At 46.0% G+C, this 19,340-nt stretch overlaps 1 long non-coding RNA gene across 1 annotated transcript; it reads left to right on the forward strand.

Annotated features, from left to right (window-relative positions):
• The first annotated feature begins 565 nt into the window (after positions 1 to 565).
• LOC147359705 (uncharacterized) lies at positions 566 to 17,244 on the forward strand. The gene is made up of 4 exons (XR_015140355.1): positions 566 to 1,312; positions 1,415 to 1,549; positions 6,235 to 6,430; positions 16,451 to 17,244. It is a non-coding gene; the product is annotated as an uncharacterized LOC147359705 (long non-coding RNA).
• Positions 17,245 to 19,340: the final 2,096 nt, after the last annotated feature.

Raw genomic sequence — 19,340 nt, forward strand, 5'->3', positions numbered from 1 at the left:
CTGCTAATCAAAGGAGGAGGAGGAGCAAAAAAACCACAAGGCAAGATTAAAGGGACCTGAGAAACTCATGTAGATTAGGAGACTGAGGCCCTGCACACACCCTAATTTGTCCAAAATCCCACCCTTGAAGTACTGCTGTAAAAGTCCTCACCGAATCCTCCTGAGTTGGGACACGTAGTTTTTTTTAAGGCAGGAGCCCACTGTGTCCCCCTTTTCTTTGCAAAACAATTGTTGTTCAGTCACTAAATTGTGTCCAACTCTTTGCAACCCCATGGACTGCAGCATGCCAAGTTTCCCTGTCCTTCATTATTTCCCAGAGTTTGCTCAAAATCATGTGCATTGAGTTGGTGACACCATCCAACCATCTCACCCTCTGTCGTCCCCTTTTCCTCCTGCCCTCAATCTTTCCTAGCATCAGTAACTTTTCCAATGAGTCCAGCTCTTCATATCAGGTGGCCAAAGTACTGGAGCTTCAGCTTCAGCATCAGTCCTTCCAATGAATATTCAGGGTTGATTTTCTTTAGGATTGACCTGTTTGATCTTCTCGCAGTCCAAGGGACTCTCAAGAGTCTTCTCCAGCACCACAGTTTGAAAGCATCAATTCTTCAGCACTCAGCCTTCTTTAAAGCTCTCCTTTTCTACTCTATCTCTGGGATTTGCTTCGGCACAGGTGCACAGAGAGGCCAAGCTTTCAGTAACGCTTGGGCCCATGAGATTGTGAAGGTCTTATGACCAACCTGTCAAGCACATTCCAACCCCTGCTTGCAGTGGGTCAGCTCCTATTTGAAGGCCAAAGAAAGTCGTGTGACCAAGACCAAGGTAAGCGGCAGACTTGTCCCACAAGGGAGTAAATATTTTGGAATGCATTTTGATCTCCCCCAAGCCCGTAGGCAGATGCACTGGTGTGGAACGAGCACTAAAGTGAGAACCAGGAGTCCTGAGTTCTGGGTCCAGATCTGCTGTTAATGGTTTGTGTGACCTTGGACACACTACTAATCCTTTCCAGATCTCTGAAACCTTTTCAGGCTTTGGGCTTAAGAAGCTATGGCTTGAAAAAACAAGTCACTGCCTCTCAAACTTCTAATCTCCTCTCAATGTAGCTTAGTCTCTTTACTTATTCCAAGCAAAAACACACACTTTAGAGCCCCTTCACCGCTGGACAAGCGGCCAGGATTCTGTTAATGATCAAACTGGAGCAACGCGCAGCTGGTCTCGCTGGTCACCGGAAGCTCAGGAAGAAATGAAGCCACTGGGAAAAACCACTGATGCCGTGACCTTCTGCTCACAGGGCCCCAGTGCAGGCCAAAGACAGGTGAGCTTTAATTTTAGTGATTTATGATAATGCCTCTGAGTGCGCGGGTAAACATGCCACGGTTTATTTTGCAGAATTAATGAAGTCTGATTAATCTTTCAGTCCCCAGCAGATTCTGTTCTGAGAAATGAAGCGAGACTGTCAGGCTTTTGTGTGAATTATGGAGGGAGGATTCACAGCCCTTGGAATCATCTGGAATCCTCACAAGGCGATCTTTCAAGTCCGGAGCATCTCCAGGTAGAGGCTTTGCTGTCTTTAGGCTGGATGACTGCCGACTAGGGAGAGACCCTTTGAAGAAGACACTGCAATACACTAACAGCCGCTGCAGTTGAGTGAGCTGTTACCATGTCAGGCTCTCTGCCTGGTCCTTTGCATGCAGCATCGTCCCAGTTATTATAAAGAGCACCCACTTTATTTCCACATTTTTTTTAAAGCTTTATTTTAGTTGGAGGATAATTACTTTACAATATTGTGGTGGTTTTTGCCATACATCACTATGAATCGGCCAAGGCATACATGTGTCCCCTCCATCCTGTACCCCCTCCCACCTGCCTCCCCACCACATCCCTCTGGGTATTCATAGAGCACTGGCTCTGGGTTTGCATCACACATCAAACTTCTGCTGGTTGTCTACTTTACATACAGTCATGTATGCGTTTCAGTGCTATTCTCTTAAATCATCCCACCCTCTCCTTCTCGCACTGAGTCCAAAAGTCTGTTCTTTATGTGTGTCTCCTTTGCGGCCATGCAAATAAGGTTGTCAGTACCGTCCTTCTAGATTTCACATCAGTTCAGTTCAGTTCAGTCTCTCAGTTGTCCCCGACTTTTTGTGACCCCATGAATCGCAGCACACCAGGCCTCCCTGTCCATCACCAACTCCCAGAGTTCACTCAAACTCATGTGCATTGAGTCGATGATGCCATCCAGCCATCTCATCCTCTGTCATCCCCTTCTCCTCCTGCCCCCAATCCCTCCCAGCATCAGAGTCTTTTCCAATGAGTCAACTCTTTGCAGGAGGTGGCCAAAGTATTGGAGTTTCAGCTTTAGCATCATTCCTTCCAAAGAAATCCCAGGGCTGATCTCCTTCAGAATGGACTGGTTGGATCTCCTTGCAGTCCAAGGGACTCTCAAGAGTCTTCTCCAACACCACAGTTCAAAACCATCAATTCTTCAGAGCTCAGCTTTCTTCACAGTCCAGCTCTCACATCCATACATACATGACCACTGGAAAAACCATAGCCTTGACTAGACAGACCTTTGTTGGCAAAGTAATATCTCTGCTTTTCAATATGCTGTCTAGGTTGGTCATAACTTTCCTTCCAAGGAGTAAGCGTCTTTTAATTTCATGGCTGCAGTCACCATCTGCAGTGATTTTGGAGCCCAACAAAGTAAAGTCTGACACTGTTTTCACTGTTTCCCCATCTATCTGCCATGAAGTGATGGGACCAGATGCCATGATCTTAGTTTTCTGAATGTTGAGCTTTAAGCTAACTTGTTCACTCTCCTCTTTCACTTTTATCAAGAGGCTCTTTAGTTCTTCTTCACTTTCTGCCATAAGGGTGGTATCATCTGTATTTCTAAGGTTATTGATATTTCTCCTGGCAATCTTGATTCCAGCTTGTGTTTCTTTCAGCCCAGCGTTTCTCATGATGTACTCTGCATATAAGTTAAATAAGCAGGGTGACAATATACGGCCTTGACGGACTCCTTTTCCTATTTGGAACCAGTCTGTTGTTCCATGTCCAGTTCTAACTGTTGCTTCCTGACCTGCATACAGGTTTCTCAAGAGGCAGGTCAGATGGTCTGGTATTCCCATCTCTTTCAGAATGTTCCACAGTTTATCGTGATCCACACAGTCAAAGGCTTTGGCATAGTCAATAAAGCAGAAATAGATGTTTTTCTGGAACTCTCTTGCTTTTTCGATAATCCTGCTGATGTTGGCAATTTGATCTCTGGTTCCTCTGCCTTTTCTAAATCCAGCTTGAACATCTGGAAGTTCACGGTTCATGTACTGCTGAAGCCTGGCTTGGAGAATTTTGAGCATTACTTTACTAGCATGTGAGATGAGTGCAATTGTGTGGTAGTTTGAGCATTCTTTGGCATTGCCTTTCTTTGGGATTGGAATGAAAACTGACCTTTTCCAGTCCTGTGGCCACTACTGAGTTTTCCAAATTTGCTGGCATATTGAGTGCAGCACTTTCACAGCATCATCTTTTAGGATTTGAAATAGCTCAACTGGAATTCCATCACCTCCACTAGCTTTATTCGTAGTGATGCTTTCTAAGGCCCACTTGACTTCACATTCCAGGATGTCTGGCTCTAGGTGAGTGATCACACCATCATGATTATCTGGGTCATGAAGATCTTTTTTGTATAGTTCTTCTGTGTATTCTTGCCACCTCTTCTTAATATCTTCTGCTTCTGTTAGGTCCATACCATTTCTGTCCTTTATCGAGCCCATCTTTGCATGAAATGTTTCCTTGGTATCTCTAATTTTCTTGAAGAGATCTATTCTATTGTCTTCCTCTATTTCTTTGCATTGATCGCTGAGAAAGGCTTTCTTATCTCTCCTTTCTATTCTTTGGAACTCTGCATTCAGATGGGTATATCTTTCCCTTTCTCCTTTGCTTTTCGCTTCTCTTCTTTTCACAGCTATTTGTAAGGCCTCCTCAGACAGCCATTTTGCTTTTTTTCATTTCTTTTCCATGGGGATGGTCTTGATCCCTGTCTCCTGTACAATGTCACGAACCTCTGTCCATAGTTCATCAGGCACTCTGTCTATAAGATCTAGTCCCTTAAATCTATTTCTCACTTCCACTGTATAATCATAAGGGATTTGATTTAGGTCATACCTGAATAGTCTAGTGGTTTTCCCTACTTTCTTCAATTTAAGTGTAAATTTGGCAATAAGGAGTTCATGGTCTGAGCCACAGTCAGCTCCCAGTCTTGTTTTTGCTGACTATATACAGCTTCTCCATCTTTGGCTGCAAAGAATATAATCAATCTGATTTTGGTGTTGACCATCTGGTGATATCCATGTGTAGAGTCTTCTCTTGTGTTGTTGGAAGAGGGTGTTTGCTATGACCAGTTCATTCTCTTGGCAAAACTCTATTAATCTTTGCCCTGCTTCATTCCATATTCCAAGGCCAAATTTGCCTGTTACTCCAGGTGTTTCTTGACTTCCTACTTTTGCATTCCAGTCCCCTATAATGAAAAGGACATCTTTTTTGGGTGTTAGTTCTAAAAGGTCTTGTAGGTCTTCATAGAACCATTCAACTTCAGCTTCTTCAGCATTACTGGTGGGGGCATAGGCTTGGATTACCATGATATTGAATGGTTTGCCTTGGAAATGAAAAGAGATCATTCTGTTGTTTTTGAGATTGCATCCAAGTACTGCATTTGGGACTCTTTTGTTGACCATCATGGCCACTCCATTTCTTCTAAGCGATTCCTGCCCACAGTAGTAGATATAATGGTCATCTGAGTTAATTCACCCATTCCAGTCCATTTTTGTTTGCTGATTCCTAGAATGTTGACGTTCACTCTTGCCATCTCCTGTTGACCACTTCCATTTTGCCTTGATTCATGGACCTGAAATTCCAGGTTCCTATGCAATATTGCTCTTTACAGCATCAGACCTTATGTGTTAATATATAATATTTGTCTTTCTCTTTCTGACTTCACTCTGTATAATAGGCTCTAGGTTCATCTACCTCATTAAAACTGACTCAAATGTGTTCCTTTTCATAGCTGAGTAATATTCCATTGTGTATATGTACCACAACTTTCTTATCCATTTATCCGCCAGTAGACATCTAGGTTGCTTCCAGGTCCTAGCTATTGTAAATAGAAGAGCTTCCATTTGGATAGATATCGGCTGAAGCCCTGGTCTCACAATTTAAAAGCTGAGTGACTTTGGTTGTGTATCCTGGACACTGTGCCCCTCACCATATCTTCCATCCCCAACTTCTCTGCCTACCCAAGTTCTACCACATGGATCATTCCAGTATGTTGACCTCTCACACTTTAGTGGGAGAGATAAACATGTAAATAGCAAAAGTATATTGAAAATAAGACTCATGAACCCATGGGTGGCTCCGTGCTCCAGGCTGAAGAATTCGATTTATCTATTCTTACAACACTGGGGCTAAACGTCTCTGAAAAGAACTGGAGGTTATGAAGACCCACCTCAGGATTTGTGGTGACTGTTATTGAGATGCGCATGTGAGATGGAGGAGGTTATAACACAGTGGGGAGGGCCTTGTGATAGCAATCAGGAGAGCTGAATTTGAGTCCTGATTCTGTTGAATCAAAGTGTGTGATTTCGGAAAAAGTCATTTTTCAAATCTCAGTTCCCTCACCCATCAAGTGGAGAATGTTAATACCTGACTTTGGCACAGACTTCTTGCAGAGATCCTAGGAGGTAAAAGCTGTCAATGATCACCAACTCCATTGTACAGGTGGAGAAACTGAGCACCAAAATGTAAGAGACGGAACAGAGGAAACACGGGCCTCCAACCTCGTGTTGCGCCACTGTTCTCTGCGCTCTCTCTGCTCAGTGATGCTGGCGTATGGTCCTTCCCTTAAATAAGCCAAGCTCATTCCCCCTCAGGGCCTTTGCCCTTGCTGTTTCCTCTCCCTAGAATGTTCTTTCCCCAGATCTTCATGTTCTTCAAGGTTGGCCCCTTGCCCCTCAAGTCTCAGCTCAGACATAGCTTGCTCAGCGGATGTCCATAGACACCCATCAGAGGTGTCAAATATCGTATGTTAACGCGTACATATGGAATCCTTCTCCCAGGCTCCCTTTAGCATGTTATATTGCTGTATTTTCACATAGCGTTCTCACTTCCTGAGATTATCTTATTTACTTGTTGGCTTGTTTTCCTTTCTTTCTTTCTTTTTAAAATTTATTTATTTATTAGGTTTCTCTGGGTCTCAGTTGTGGCATACATGGGTGCATGCTAAGTTGGTCCAGTCATGTCTGACTCTGCAACCCTATCGACTGCAGCCCGCCAGGCTCCTCTGTCCATGAGATTCTCCAGGCAAGAGACCAAAGTGGGTTGCTGTGCCCTCCTCCAGCGATTGAACCTGCATCTCTTATGTCTCCTGCATTGGCAGGTGGGTTCTTTACCACCAGCACCACCTGGGCAGCCCTGTGTCATATGGGTTTTTTTTTTTTTTTTAAGCAGTGGCATGTAGAATCTTTCGTTGTGGCATGTGAGATCTAGTTCCTTAATCAGTGATTGAACCCAGGCCCCCTGCGTTGGGAGCTCAGAGTCTTAGCCACTGGACCACCAGGGAAGTCTCCCATTTTTCAATTGTTTTGTTTTTTTCTTTTTGATATTGTTTTTCATCGTTTCCATCCTCAGACATTCATGTGGAGCTTGTTGTACACTGAATGTTTGTATCTCTTCTTAAATTCATAGAAGCCCTAACATCCAGTGTGGCTGTATTTGAACATGGGGACTGTAAGGAAGTAGAAAAGGTTACTTGAGGTCATAAGGATGGGTCCCTGACCCAATAGGATTAATATCCTTTTAAGAAGAGTCCCCGGGACACTGACTCCACCTTCCCAGCCCCCACTCCACCCCTTCTCTCTTTTTGTCTTCACGTGAAGTCACTGCAGGAAAGTGATTCTGTGAAAAGTGAAGTCGCTCAGTTGTGTCCGACTCTTAGCAACCCCATGGACTACAGCCCACCAGGCCCTCCATCCATGGGGTTTTCCAGGCAAGAGTACTGGAGTGGGGTGCCATTGCCAGGAAAGTGACTCTAAAAGCCAGGAAAACAGCTCTCATCAGAAACCCGGACTCCTGAGTCTTCAGAACTGGGAGAAGACGAATGGCTGTTGTTGTTACCACTCAGTCTACGGTATTTTATTATGGAAGCTTTTGCTGCCTAAGACGGAGTGGATTCATACATGCTTCTTGAGTTGAAGTCATAACACACCACAGTCCCTGTAATGGGAGAAGAATGGAGTGGAGGCAGGGTGGGACCATTTCCAAAGGGTGATGGAAAAATGAGCCTAGTCAAAGTTAGTAGGTGTCTAGAAAAGCACAGGGGGTAAACTTATCCATTTATTATATTCTTTCAAGAGAATTTTTAAATTCTTAAAAATTTTTTACCTTTATTGAAATGTAATTGACATATAAGATTGTGTAAGTTTAAAGTCCTCGGTGTGTTGATTTGACACTCTTATATGTTGAAAATAATTATTCCCCTAGCGTTAGTTAGCACCTCCATCACAGCAAGTAATTACTGTTTCCTTTTTGTAATGAGAACATTTAAGATCGCTCTCTGAGCAACTTTCAGGTGTATACTATAGTATTATTAACTGTACGCACCATACTGTACATTACTGTACATTAGTTCCCCAGAACTTATTCATCTTATAACTACAAGTTTGGACCACTTTGACCAACATCCACCTCCGCCCCGGATCCCTAGTGCCTGGTAATCACAACTCCACTTTCTGTTTCTGTGAGTACAGTTTTTATAGAATCCACAGAAAAGTGATATCGTACAACTTTGTCTTTCTCTGCCTGACTTAGCATAATGCCCTCTACTTCATCTATGTTGTAAAGGCAGGACTTCCTTCTTTCCTGTGGCTGAATCATATTCCATTTTTCTCTATCTCTGCCTCTGTCTGTATCTCCAGTCATCCCCATCAGTATCCACGGGGATGTGGTTCCAGGAGCCCCCATATGTACCAAATCTTAGGATGCTCAAGTCCCATGTCAGCCCTCCGTGTCCATGGTCCTGCATCCATGGATTCAACCAACCATGGATCGTGTAGTTTTTGTTGTTTAGTTGCTAAGTCTTTTGAGACCCCATGGACTCCTCTGTCCATTGGATTCTGCAGGCAAGAAAACGGCAGTGGGTTGCCATTAGTACTGTACACAAAAATGTCTGATGTCTCGTCTCACATATTTTCGCTGTTTTGAGATTTGCCCCATCGAATACTGCTTAACTTGAATGACTATTCCCTTCTTGATCATTTAGGTGAAATTGTTTTTCTAGTGACAGTGGCCTTCTATCTTGTACCTCATCTTAGAGACAGGGTAGTTTTTGTCTGTTTCGATGGGGCAAATCTCTCAAACAGCGAAAATACGTAAGATGAGACATCAGACGTTTTTGTGTACAGTAGTCGTGGCCAGAATTCTTGCCTGGAGAATCCCATGGATGGAGAAGCCTGTCGAGTTACAGTCCATGGTTTCAGAAAGAGTCAGACCGACTGGGCGACTAACACACACAATAATGATCTAATGAAACTAATAAAGATCCACTGCTTAAGTTGCCAAAAGAATTGTTGCTCAGCTTCTACAGATATTTAGAGGATGGTCTCAAGAGTGAACAAAATATGGCTTCTTAATGTGTGCAGAAATTTTGCTGAAGGAAAGGAATAAAGTGAATGATCTGGTGGGGAAACGCATTAACTAGCTTTGATTATAATCCATGGTGATGTCCATGGTAGAAAACAGTGATGACTTCTCTAAATAAGGTCTCTCGGTCCGTGACACAGTTCCAGCACTCTTGTCTTTGAAGTCTTCGAAGTACTGGATATTTACTGTTTATGCCATTTCTCTAACAACTTTGCACGTGATCCCCACTCAGAGATGTGGGTTCGAGTCCCAGCTCTGGCACCTAGTAGGCTGAGTCAGTTAGCCACTGTTCACGTCTTGTGATACTTCCTTCTAATCTTTGTCTTATGCATTTTTCATTACTGAGATATTATTGCATAATTTTGCATTCTGCCTTTCTCACCTAAATTAAGCTCTTCGTGTCTCCATTTTACTGAAAGCTCTTTTTTTTTTTAAGATTTTTTTTTTTGATGTGGACCATTTTTTAAAAATCTTTATTGAATTTGTTACAATATTGCTTCTTTTTTATGTTCTGGTTTTTTTTTTTTTTTTTTGGCCCAGAGGCATGTGGGATCTTAGTTCCCTGACCAGGGATCAAAGCTGTACACACTGCACTGGAAAGAGAAGTGGTTCTTAACCACTGGACCACCAGGGAAGTCCCACAAGCTCCTCTTTATGTTTTAATTTCAGTGACTGCTTATGATACATTTGCATAGACATGCCATGATCTTCATGTCCGTGCCTCTGCTATCAGAGCAATTTTGAACAGGAAATGGCATGATTAGATTAATGCTGGTAGCTGTCAAGAGAGTGGTAGCAGGTTGGGAGGGACCAGGGTGACTGAGAGCTACTTTTATTACATGATTATTGTTGGTGGAATCAGAGCAGTTTTGTGGAAGAGGACCCTAAGGATCTTTTAGTCCTATGCCCTCCTTTTATGGTTGAAGAATCAATCAGGGATTCAGACAGGAAGAGTAACTTCACCAGGGTCTCCAGCCTCAGCTGGGGCTCCCTAACACCCAGTCCAGTGCTCTTTCTAGTCCGGTCCAGCCTGGAATCACAGCCAAGTGGTGGCTGAACATCATCTAAAACCCACTCCCAGGGGACTATTTCATTAGCAAATAGAGATCTAGTCTTGAAACATATTTGGTGGTTCATTTTTTTTTTTTTTAACAAATTGTCAGTGTGATTAGTAATTACTGGCTGCTGGCTGAAAATAATTTCCTGCCTACCCAAACAAAGCAAATTAAGGAGAACAAATGATGTAACCCTGTTCAGGAAAAAAAAAAAAAAAAAAGCCATTGAAACGTTCCCCCAAAGAGAAGAAGCTATTATTATCCCAGACTTATAAATGGGAAGATGAGAATAGGAAGGCTGGACAACTTGTCCAGAGTGATCAGCCCAAATTAGAAGCCAGTGCTCCTGATGGCTACCCAAGGACAAGACCTCAGCTGACAGTCTGGCTTTGTCGGCTACCGGGAAAGCCAAGTTAAACAGGACGTAATTAGGGGCAAAATTCCATGCTTTCTCCTGCTCTGTGACCCCCTGACTGAGAAGTTCTTGCCAGATTTCTCGGCTGCTCTATCAGCCTTCTGACCCCCATGCAGTCAGCAGGATGAGGCGGAAACATCGGGGGTGAATAAAACTCTTTCACTGCTCCCCGACCACGGCCCACTGGGCAAGTGGCTTCATCTTTCAGACCTCAGATGGCCCATCTGGAAAGGGGGATAAGAAGTCATTGCCCGCCCAGCTCAGTGATCCAACATGGAAAGTGAGAGTACCTTCCCAAAACGCGTTTGCCTGGCTCCTCGGCTGGCAGGTGATAGAATGCCCATTCGAAAGAGTCTAGGCAGGGACTTCCCCGGTGGTCCAGTGGCTGGGATTCTGCTTTCCCAGTGCAGGGGGCCCAGGTTCGATTCCTGGTCAGGGGACTAGATCCCACATTTGGCAACTAAGAGTTCAGATGCTGCAAATAAAAGGTCCTGCATGCTACAACTGAGATCAGAGATCCCTCGTGCCGTGACAGAGGCCCAGAGCAGCCAAAGAAAACAGATACTTAAGAGCAAACAAACGAAAACAGAACAAGAAAACCCCAAAACAAAAGAGGTTAGGTAAAGGGAAAATTTACAGCAAGAACTTGGTATCAGCAGTGAGAACCTTTCCCTGCAAAAGTTAGGGTAATAATTGGGACTTCCCTGGCCGGCCAGTGGTTAGGACTTTGCATTTCCAATGCAGGGATGTGGGTTCTATCCCTGGTCAGGGAACCAAGATCCCATGCTGTCTGGCATGGGCAAAACAAATTAGGATAATAATAATAATAGGATTTTCTTCCGGTTCCTACTAGACAGGAAGCTCAAGCCTTGTATAACTTATCTCATTAAATCCTGGTAAACTATGAGATACCACATTTTATCAATCCTACTTGATACTGGAGTCAACCAAAGCCTTATGACCAGGATGCCATCAGATAGAACTGCAAGGCTGGATTCTCAAACCCAAGGCTCCAGGTTTCCACTCTTCTGCTGGGTTTGAGGAATGAGAGACAGGCATTTGTAAAGTGCTCACGTCCTGGCATTGTGACAGTTTTTTGAGAGAGGTATGATTATCCCTGATTGGCAGCTGAGAAAAGCGAAGCTGCCTCCACATGACAAAAGTATGTGTCCCATCTCGGGAGTTTGGATTCAAAGGAGCAGGCGCATCATGTACGCTGTTCCTTATGGTTTGGGTTCAAACCCAGTCAGCGGGCAAGTGTGTCCATGACTGAAAGGAAAGCAACTTGACCTTGGTTGACTTACACTGAAGGCCTGCAAGCTGAGGATGGTGGTTTCTTGGGCTTTGAGTTTAACTGTGTGAATTATTAATAAATGGACGTTTTCTGAGCAGTCTCTGTGAGTGAGGCCCTGCACCGCTCAGTCATGTTTGCCTCCTCCTTTAAGACTCACAGCGACTCTGTGGGATGGTGTTATTTCCACTTAATAGATGAGGAAACTGAGGCTCAGGGGGTTTAAGTGACATGTCCTAGATCATGGAGATAATAAACAACAGAGATGGGGGTTGGATCCACAAACGTCAGATTCTGGATTTAAGACACTTTCTATTATTCCTCAGTGGTTTATTTGGAATCAGCATTGGAAACCTTCTAGGTCCCTGGTTAATAGAACAAAAACAGACCACAGAGATGCTTTATATCCCACTGAATTTCAGAAGATCAGACTGGAAACTTAGTGGTCCTTAAGTTCTGGGGAGGAGTTCCAAAATTCTTTGACATTTTTCTCTGATTTATGATTTATTTATCATTTTCTCTATTTTAATGCACATAGCACAGATACACAGATTCTTGCTCAAAGTCTTGGGGGGAAATTGCCCTTTCCCTCATTTCCTTATGCCTTCACCTCAAGTGTGAATTTAGTATAATGAAAGGAAGTAATATAGTATACTTGCCACTAGAGTTTGAGTTCCTGAGTTCCTATCTTAGTCATGGTTCTCTAGAGGAACAACTAATAAGGTGTGTGTGTGTGTCTCTGTGTGTATATATTCATCCATTCATCTATCTATTTCTATCTAGCTGTCTATCTATCCATTCTATTTTTCTGCCTATTTATTTTTCTGGCTTTATCTATCTACTTACCTACCTGCCTACCTGTCTATCTCTCTGGAGGCAGAGAGTTATTTTAATGAATTGGCTCATGTGATTGTGGAGGCTGACAAGACCGAAGCTTGCAGGACAAGCAGGCAGGCTGGAGACCCAAGAAAGAGTCGATACTGTGGCTTGAGTGCAAACGCATCTGGAGGCAGAATTTTCTCTTCTTCCAGGAACCTCAGTCTTTTCTCTGTCTTCAACTGATTGGATGAAGCCCACCCACATTACAGAGGGTCATCGACTTTGTTCAAAGTCTGCTAATTTGAATGGCAAGCACACCTAACAAATACCTTCACAGCAAAACATCTGGGCACTATGGCCAGCCAAGCGGATTCATAAGATTGGCCCAGCCAAGCAGATTCATAAGATTGACCCTCGAAGGTCCTCAAAGCCAACCCTGAATTTCACCTGACTCTGTGTTCCCACAGCTAGACACTGTGCCCTGCACAGTGGGTACTCAGGGCATGCATGTGTATGAATGAGTCAAATTCTAAAGCTCCCAGGATGACCTTGGAGGAAGCAAGGAAAGAGAAAGAATATTATGCTCAGCCCAGAAGAGTGGACGTGAGTCTCAGAAATAACTGGGCATCCTTGAAGAGTTGTGGATTAGGGAGGTGAATGTGGCAGTGACTCGTAGGGACCTTGGCAAAGGTGTGGGCTCCCATGACCTTGCAGGTGTGTCCCATCAGAGCAATCCTGGCAGGGATTCCCGCCCACTGAGACCTGCAGAGCAGGGAGGAGGCTGGACTGGAGCCTGGCTGTCGGGAGGTCTGGTCTTTGTGCCATCTCTGCCACCAACAGGCTGTGTGCCCTTGGCAGATTGCCTCACCTCTCTGGACTCAGCCCTTGCTTCAGTGGTTGGGTCAGCAAGTGGCCATCGGTAGGTAGGATCCAGGCTGCAATGGGGTTAATTGATTCAGGTCAATTTTTAAAAGCAGTTTGTTCCATCCCTGGGTTGGGAAGAGTCCCTGGAGAAGGCAATGGCAACCCACTCCAGTATACTTGCCTGGGAAATCCCCATGGGCAGAGGAGCCTGGTGGGCTATAGTCCATGGGGTTGCAAAGAGTCGGACACAACTTAGCAACTAAACAAGAAGAAGTAAATGGCCAATATTTAAAAAAAAAAAAAAAAAGTGGATAGATTTCACACACAAAAAAATGGCTTCTGTGAGAAACTGCAAAGGGCTAACAAGTCTGGGCCTGACTTTACTGGGTGGCCAGGGCAGCCGGCCAAAGCTGATGGGCTCTCTCCTCTGTGGCAGAGAGGCTGCAGGCGGCCACCAGGCAGCCCTGAGCAGCACGGCTGACATTGCTGCTTCTCTATTACCTGCCAGAGTGAGGTAGCTTATGTGCATCTCATAGGTAACACTCCAAGACCCTGAGCAGCCTTGGAGTAGGGTGAGCACTGGGCTGGGGCTGACCCAGGGCGGGGAGAGGGGAGCGAGAAGGACCACCTTCTCCGGTCAGTTGCCGGCTCCCAGCCAGGACAACACTGAAACAGCTTTTCACTCATTTTCTGTCCTAGGAGTTCTTATGGGACATGATTTTAAATATGCATCTTGACACCTTCAAGAGTTTGGGAAGGGACTTCCCTGGCGGTCCAGCGTTTAAGCCTTCACCTTCCAATGCAGGGAGTGTGTGTTTAATCCCTGGTTGGGGAACTAAGATCCCACATGACGTGGGGCCCAAAATCCAAAATACATTGTAACAAGTTCAATAAAGACTTTTTAAGAGAATATATTGTTTAAAAAAGAAGAGTTTGGGAAGATTTTGTTTGTCTCCTGAGATTATTCAAATTTGAGGAAATGTGGACTAGCAGTTCATCCACAAGCTTAGTCACAGCTCTTCACTGTATGAGGATGCCCAGGATGTGGCCTTATTACCTGCTGCAGGTGACCTTCTGAGTCCTCATTCTCCTTCAAAGATCTATAATTGCTCAGTGAGAAGGACATTTCTGGACTGCTGTCTTTGGTGATGAGTGACAGAAAGCCCACGTGAAACGGATCAGACACAGGGGAAAAATGTATTAGAAAGACTTTCACTCATAACCCGAGGTACGAACTTTGGGGAAATGTGGGATTATGGCTCTGATCTCAAGGAGTGTAGGCTCAGTCTGAAGGGCAAGGGGAGCCCATGAGAAAGGTAGTTACATTTGATTCCTGCGTGGAAAGCATGTGAGACTTGGAGGCAGACAAGCCCGGCTTGTTGTCCACTAGCTTAGCTAGCAGTGTGAAGTCTCAGTGTTTTCATCTTTAAGACAACTTCCTTCCTTGCAGGCCTGTTTTGGGAATTACTTGGCAACCTCCTGGGACACAATAGGAGCTTAAGGTATGCCAGCTGTGGTCGTTATTATTCCACTACCCAGATGGGGAGTCTAGAGGTGCTGAGGGCCCTGTTGTTTGGGGGTCTGGGCAGGGTTCAGAAAGGAGATGGGCTTCAGCTGGGTCTGGGGGGGTGGGGAGCCACCTCGGGGGAGAACACAGTGTGTGCAGGGGTGAGGCAGGGGCCAGGTCACTGTGCGTTCGGTGGATAGGGCACACTGGCTTGACTGGAGAGTTGGGTTCACACGGGGGCAGCTGGTTAGAACAACACTTGGCCCTTGTGACAGCTGGTTAGAACTGCCCTGTAATCCTCGCTGAAACACCCTCCCCTTTGCCAAGTGGAAATTGGCATCCTGTGCTCTGGCCGGGGACTCTTTCTCCCTTGCCTGCGTACATGCAGCCTTGGGCAGTGGACCTGATGAATTGTCCTCATTCTCTGCCAAGTATCCAATTAAGAACTGCAAGCCTGGCACTGGCATTTCTGTGGAGCTGGCCTTCGGAGTGCCTCCAGACAGTGGGTCAGCCAGGCTGGAGGAGGGCAACATTCAGGGTCCATGGGGACCCTCTGAGTTGGAACGGCTGCTGGCCAACTTCTCTCTGTCTCCGTGCGGACTTGAGGGACTGGGGTTTCAGAGCAGGGCTTAGACACCTTGGGGCCCAGATCATTTTCCGTGGAGGAGCCCAGGAAGCCATGCAGTGCCTACCAAGGTCACATCCGGCTGTCATTGCAGGAAACGCTGCAACTTTTCCAACAGGTGGTTGCAGCTCTTGTTTGCAAACTTCCCCGGGGTGGGGTGGGGTGGGGGAGGGGATGAAGGTGGGAGGTTGTGGGGGGCGGGGCTTACTGTCTCCCACGGCTGCCCTTCATTCTGTTGAAAGCCTTAGCAATTTGTGTTTCCTTACACTGAGTTATGAACCAACACCCATTCTTTTCTTGGGCTGATTTCTGTTTCATTTTTATTGCACGGTTACAAGGGTGGATGACATTATCTTAATAGCTCTTAACAGAGTCTAAAATCTAGGAGGAGAGACGTGTAAATAAATGATGTAGTGAAGGGAGGGGGGAAGCAATGAAGGGACTGGGGGGAAGGAGGAGGGGAGGTCCTGGCTGAGAACAGAGCCACATCCATCTCAAGGCTCCACACTGGACACGTGTCCTCAGGGTCCCTTTGAGGAGAAGCCAAGAGGGAAAAGAAAAACACTCCAGTCTTGAGACAGGAGAGCAGGTCTGGTGGAGCTGGCTCTGCAGGATTCCCCCGTAACAACCACCCGTTTGCTTTCTACTCTCTGCCAACAAGGAGTGACTCCCTTGCACTGTGACAGGTCTTCTTTCCCTCCATGGGGTGAATGAGACAGTCCCTGTCCACCAGGAGGTCACAGTCCGGCAGGAAGAGAGATCTGGAAAGGAAAGCAGGCAGATAGGAGGACACGGAGGGATGGGTGTCTATAGGTACCAAGAGGAAGACGAGGGTCTTTATCCACCCTCAAGGGTCTGCCTTTCCCACCTCACCCTCAGTCTGGGCCATCTCCTGAACTTTGCAGATAAGATCAGTGGTTGCTGTTTTTTTTTAACTTTCTTGGCTGCACTGCATGGTTTTCCATTACTTGCATTGGAAGTATGGTGTCCAGTGTGAAGTCGTAACCACTGGACCACCAAGGAACTCCCAATCAGTGGACTTCTTATCTAATCTTTCCTGTTTCTTTTTTTTTTTTTTCCTAAGTTTTACTTTAATTTTAATTGGAGGACAAATACTTTACAATATGGTGTAGGTTTCTGCCTGCCATACTAACCTTTCTTATTTTTGCCTATTCTCGGTCAGTCGTACTTTTACTGAATAGTCATCGCACCGGGGCCTGCACTCAGTCCTTCTCATGGATGATTTCAGTTGACTGCCTACCCTCAGTCCTGTGGGTACCTGCCAGGCACTGCCAGGGGCTGGCATCTGAAGACGTCACGGCTGCACCCCTGAGCCCACTGCGGGACTGGCCCTCACAGCCTCCGTCCCTGTGTCCGGCTGACCACCATCCAGCCCCCCGACCTCCTGCCTCAGCCTCTGTCCCTGTGTCCGGCTGACCACCATCCAGCCCCCCGACCTCCTGCCTCAGCCTCCGTCCCTGTGTCCGGCTGACCACCATCCAGCCCCCTGACCTCCTGCCTCAGCCTCCAGCTCGCCGAGCGCACACCTGCCTCGCACATTTGACACCAGCCTCGGTCTGGAATCCCCTTCGAGGACGTTTGTGAGCCTGGCTTGTAATTCAGATCTGAGCTCAAGTTTCTCTTTCTCGGAGAGATACCCCCACCTTCCACCTCCAGGAAACCCAGTCCGTCTGCCTTTCTCTTTCTCTCAAAGGAGAAGAAACCAAGGAAGGGCCCTCTCTGTAAGAGGAGGCTGCTGGAGTCTTTACAACATCCCACACTCAGAAACCCCAGAGTCAGGGATGAAGCCTCCAGAGCCTGAGTCTAAAGGTCCAGTTTTACAGGTGGAATCCTGGTGCAGAGAGGGACGGGGCTCCACTCCCATCCGATAGGGGCTGCCCCTGACAATGGGTTTAATGCCTTTTCTCCACCTTCTAGCACTGAGCATTAATACACTGGCCCTCGGCCCTAAGCCCAGCCTTTTGTTCTCTGCTCTGGGATGCTGGGACTGGGACCCTGAAAGCACATTTCTATCCCCTCCTGCCCCTTCCTGGGAGCTCCAGATTAAGTTCTTCAGCAGCAGGTACCAGAGGGCATTGGTGAAGATACAGGAAGACGGTATCCTTGATCTGTTCCACCTCAAAGCTGTCACGACAGTTGACCCCAGGAGTTACATGGGTTCAGGTGTCAGTTTCCACACCCCAGGGGCAGCCTGAGCGTACCCTCAACAAAGAAAGGCCCCCACCAGCCAGCTGCAGCCCTTTCCTTAGACGCTCGTGTTCCAGCCCCATGGGGCCCCTCCTCACCCTCCGAGAAGCTTCAAAGGGTTAGTAACCCTGGCCTCCACTTCCATGTCCCAGCTCTGGGTGGGCTGCTTCTGCAGCCTGTGACTCTGTGATGTCTCAGTGTCTTCCACCCCCCACCCCTCCCTTTTTTTTTTTTCAGTTCTCTCATACTTGGCTGATGATTCTTTATACCAGCATCTCCCCGTTAAAGTGACTGGTAGAGTGTCTGTCTGCCAATGAGACCCTGAGACATACTACTTTTATTTCTTTTTTTTATTAGGGTAGAGTTGCTTCTGTCTGGAAAATTCCATGGGCAGAGGAGCCTGGCAGGCTGCAGTCCATGGGGCTGCAAAGAGTCAGATAAGACTGTGCGACTGAACACGTACAGAGTTGCTTGACTATCTTGTGTTAGTCTCTGCTGTGTGTGCTCAGTTGTGTCAGACTCTTTGTGACCCTATGGAGTGTAGCCCACTAGGCTCCTCTGTCCAAGGGATTGAGGATTCCCCAGGCAAGAATACTGGAGTGGGTTGGCCGTGCCTTCCTCCAGAGGATCTTCCTGACCCAGGGATCGAACCTGCCTCCCCTGGGTCTCCTGCATTGGCAGGCAGATTTTTTACCACTGAGCCACCTGGGAAGCCCTAGTTTCTGCTGTACTACTTCTTAATTTCAAGTATCGTTGAAAAAGCCCTTTTGCATCCTTTTTCTCCCCTGGTCCTCATTTCCTTCTCATGAAGCAGGACTTGTTCATGTTTCCAGGGAAACTAAGGCCAGGTATCTCAGGCCCCTCAAGTAGTAAGTGGTGGGGCCAGAACTCGACTCCAGGTCCTCTGTCACCAAGGGCACTATAGGTCCTTCTGAAGCCTGGCTGCTTGACCTAGTTACAAGGGAAAAATCCAGGATTCCCACCTTGGCTTGTGAAGCTGAGGTTATTATGTGCCTTGTTCCAGGCATTATAAAACCTGTACATTAGAGAATACACTCCTTGGAAATAAAAAGCCAAGAACTAGAATTTGTTAGTAAGTGCCCATGATAAATTCCAGACTGGAGAAGACATCTTAATAAAATAGGATTATTCTATGAGGCTTACAGTTCTGCAAGGACTTTACTGTGAAAATGATATACCTTCTTGTTTAATTCTCATTCCTCTCTACATGACATTGTAATGGTTGTATGTTTTCCATCAAGTTATTTTAGCACTGTGCTTTTCTATATGTCTTGTATTTACAGGAGTTTTGGAGTGCATAAAGAAAATATGGGTTTATCCATAGTATTGTACCAGGGAGCAGAGTTTCTCCCTAGTTGGATAGTCTGTTGAAGTGACTGTAATCTTTACGTTGACTGCCCATTTTAAAAAGTTAGAATAGGGACTTCGCTTGTGGCACAGTGGATAGGAATCCACCTGCCAATGCAGGGGACATGGGTTCCACCTCTGGTCCAGGAAGCCCCCATGCTGTGGGAAACTAAAGCCCGTGCACCACAACTGCTGCATCTGTGTGCTGCAAGTACTGAAGCCCGTGTACCTAGGGCCTGTGCTCTGCGGCGAGAGTAGCCCCCCCCCACCGCAACTAGAGAAAGCCCGTGGGCAGCAGCAAAGACTCAGCACCACCAAAAATAAATAAATGAATAAATTTTCAAAAAGTTAAAATAACGTGGCAAACTTACAGGATATTTACAAGATCCCCAGCACTATTCTAAGTACTTGCTGTATATTTACTTACATAATTTCCATATACATAAAAACCCTAAGATTGTACTGTTATCTTTTCAGCCGATGTCATTAAGCTCAAG

The sequence above is a fragment of the Bos grunniens genome, chromosome 14, assembly GCF_055505025.1.
Source record: "Bos grunniens cultivar Pamir isolate PY7600 chromosome 14, Bosgru_T2T1.0, whole genome shotgun sequence".
NCBI lineage: Eukaryota > Metazoa > Chordata > Mammalia > Artiodactyla > Bovidae > Bos > Bos grunniens.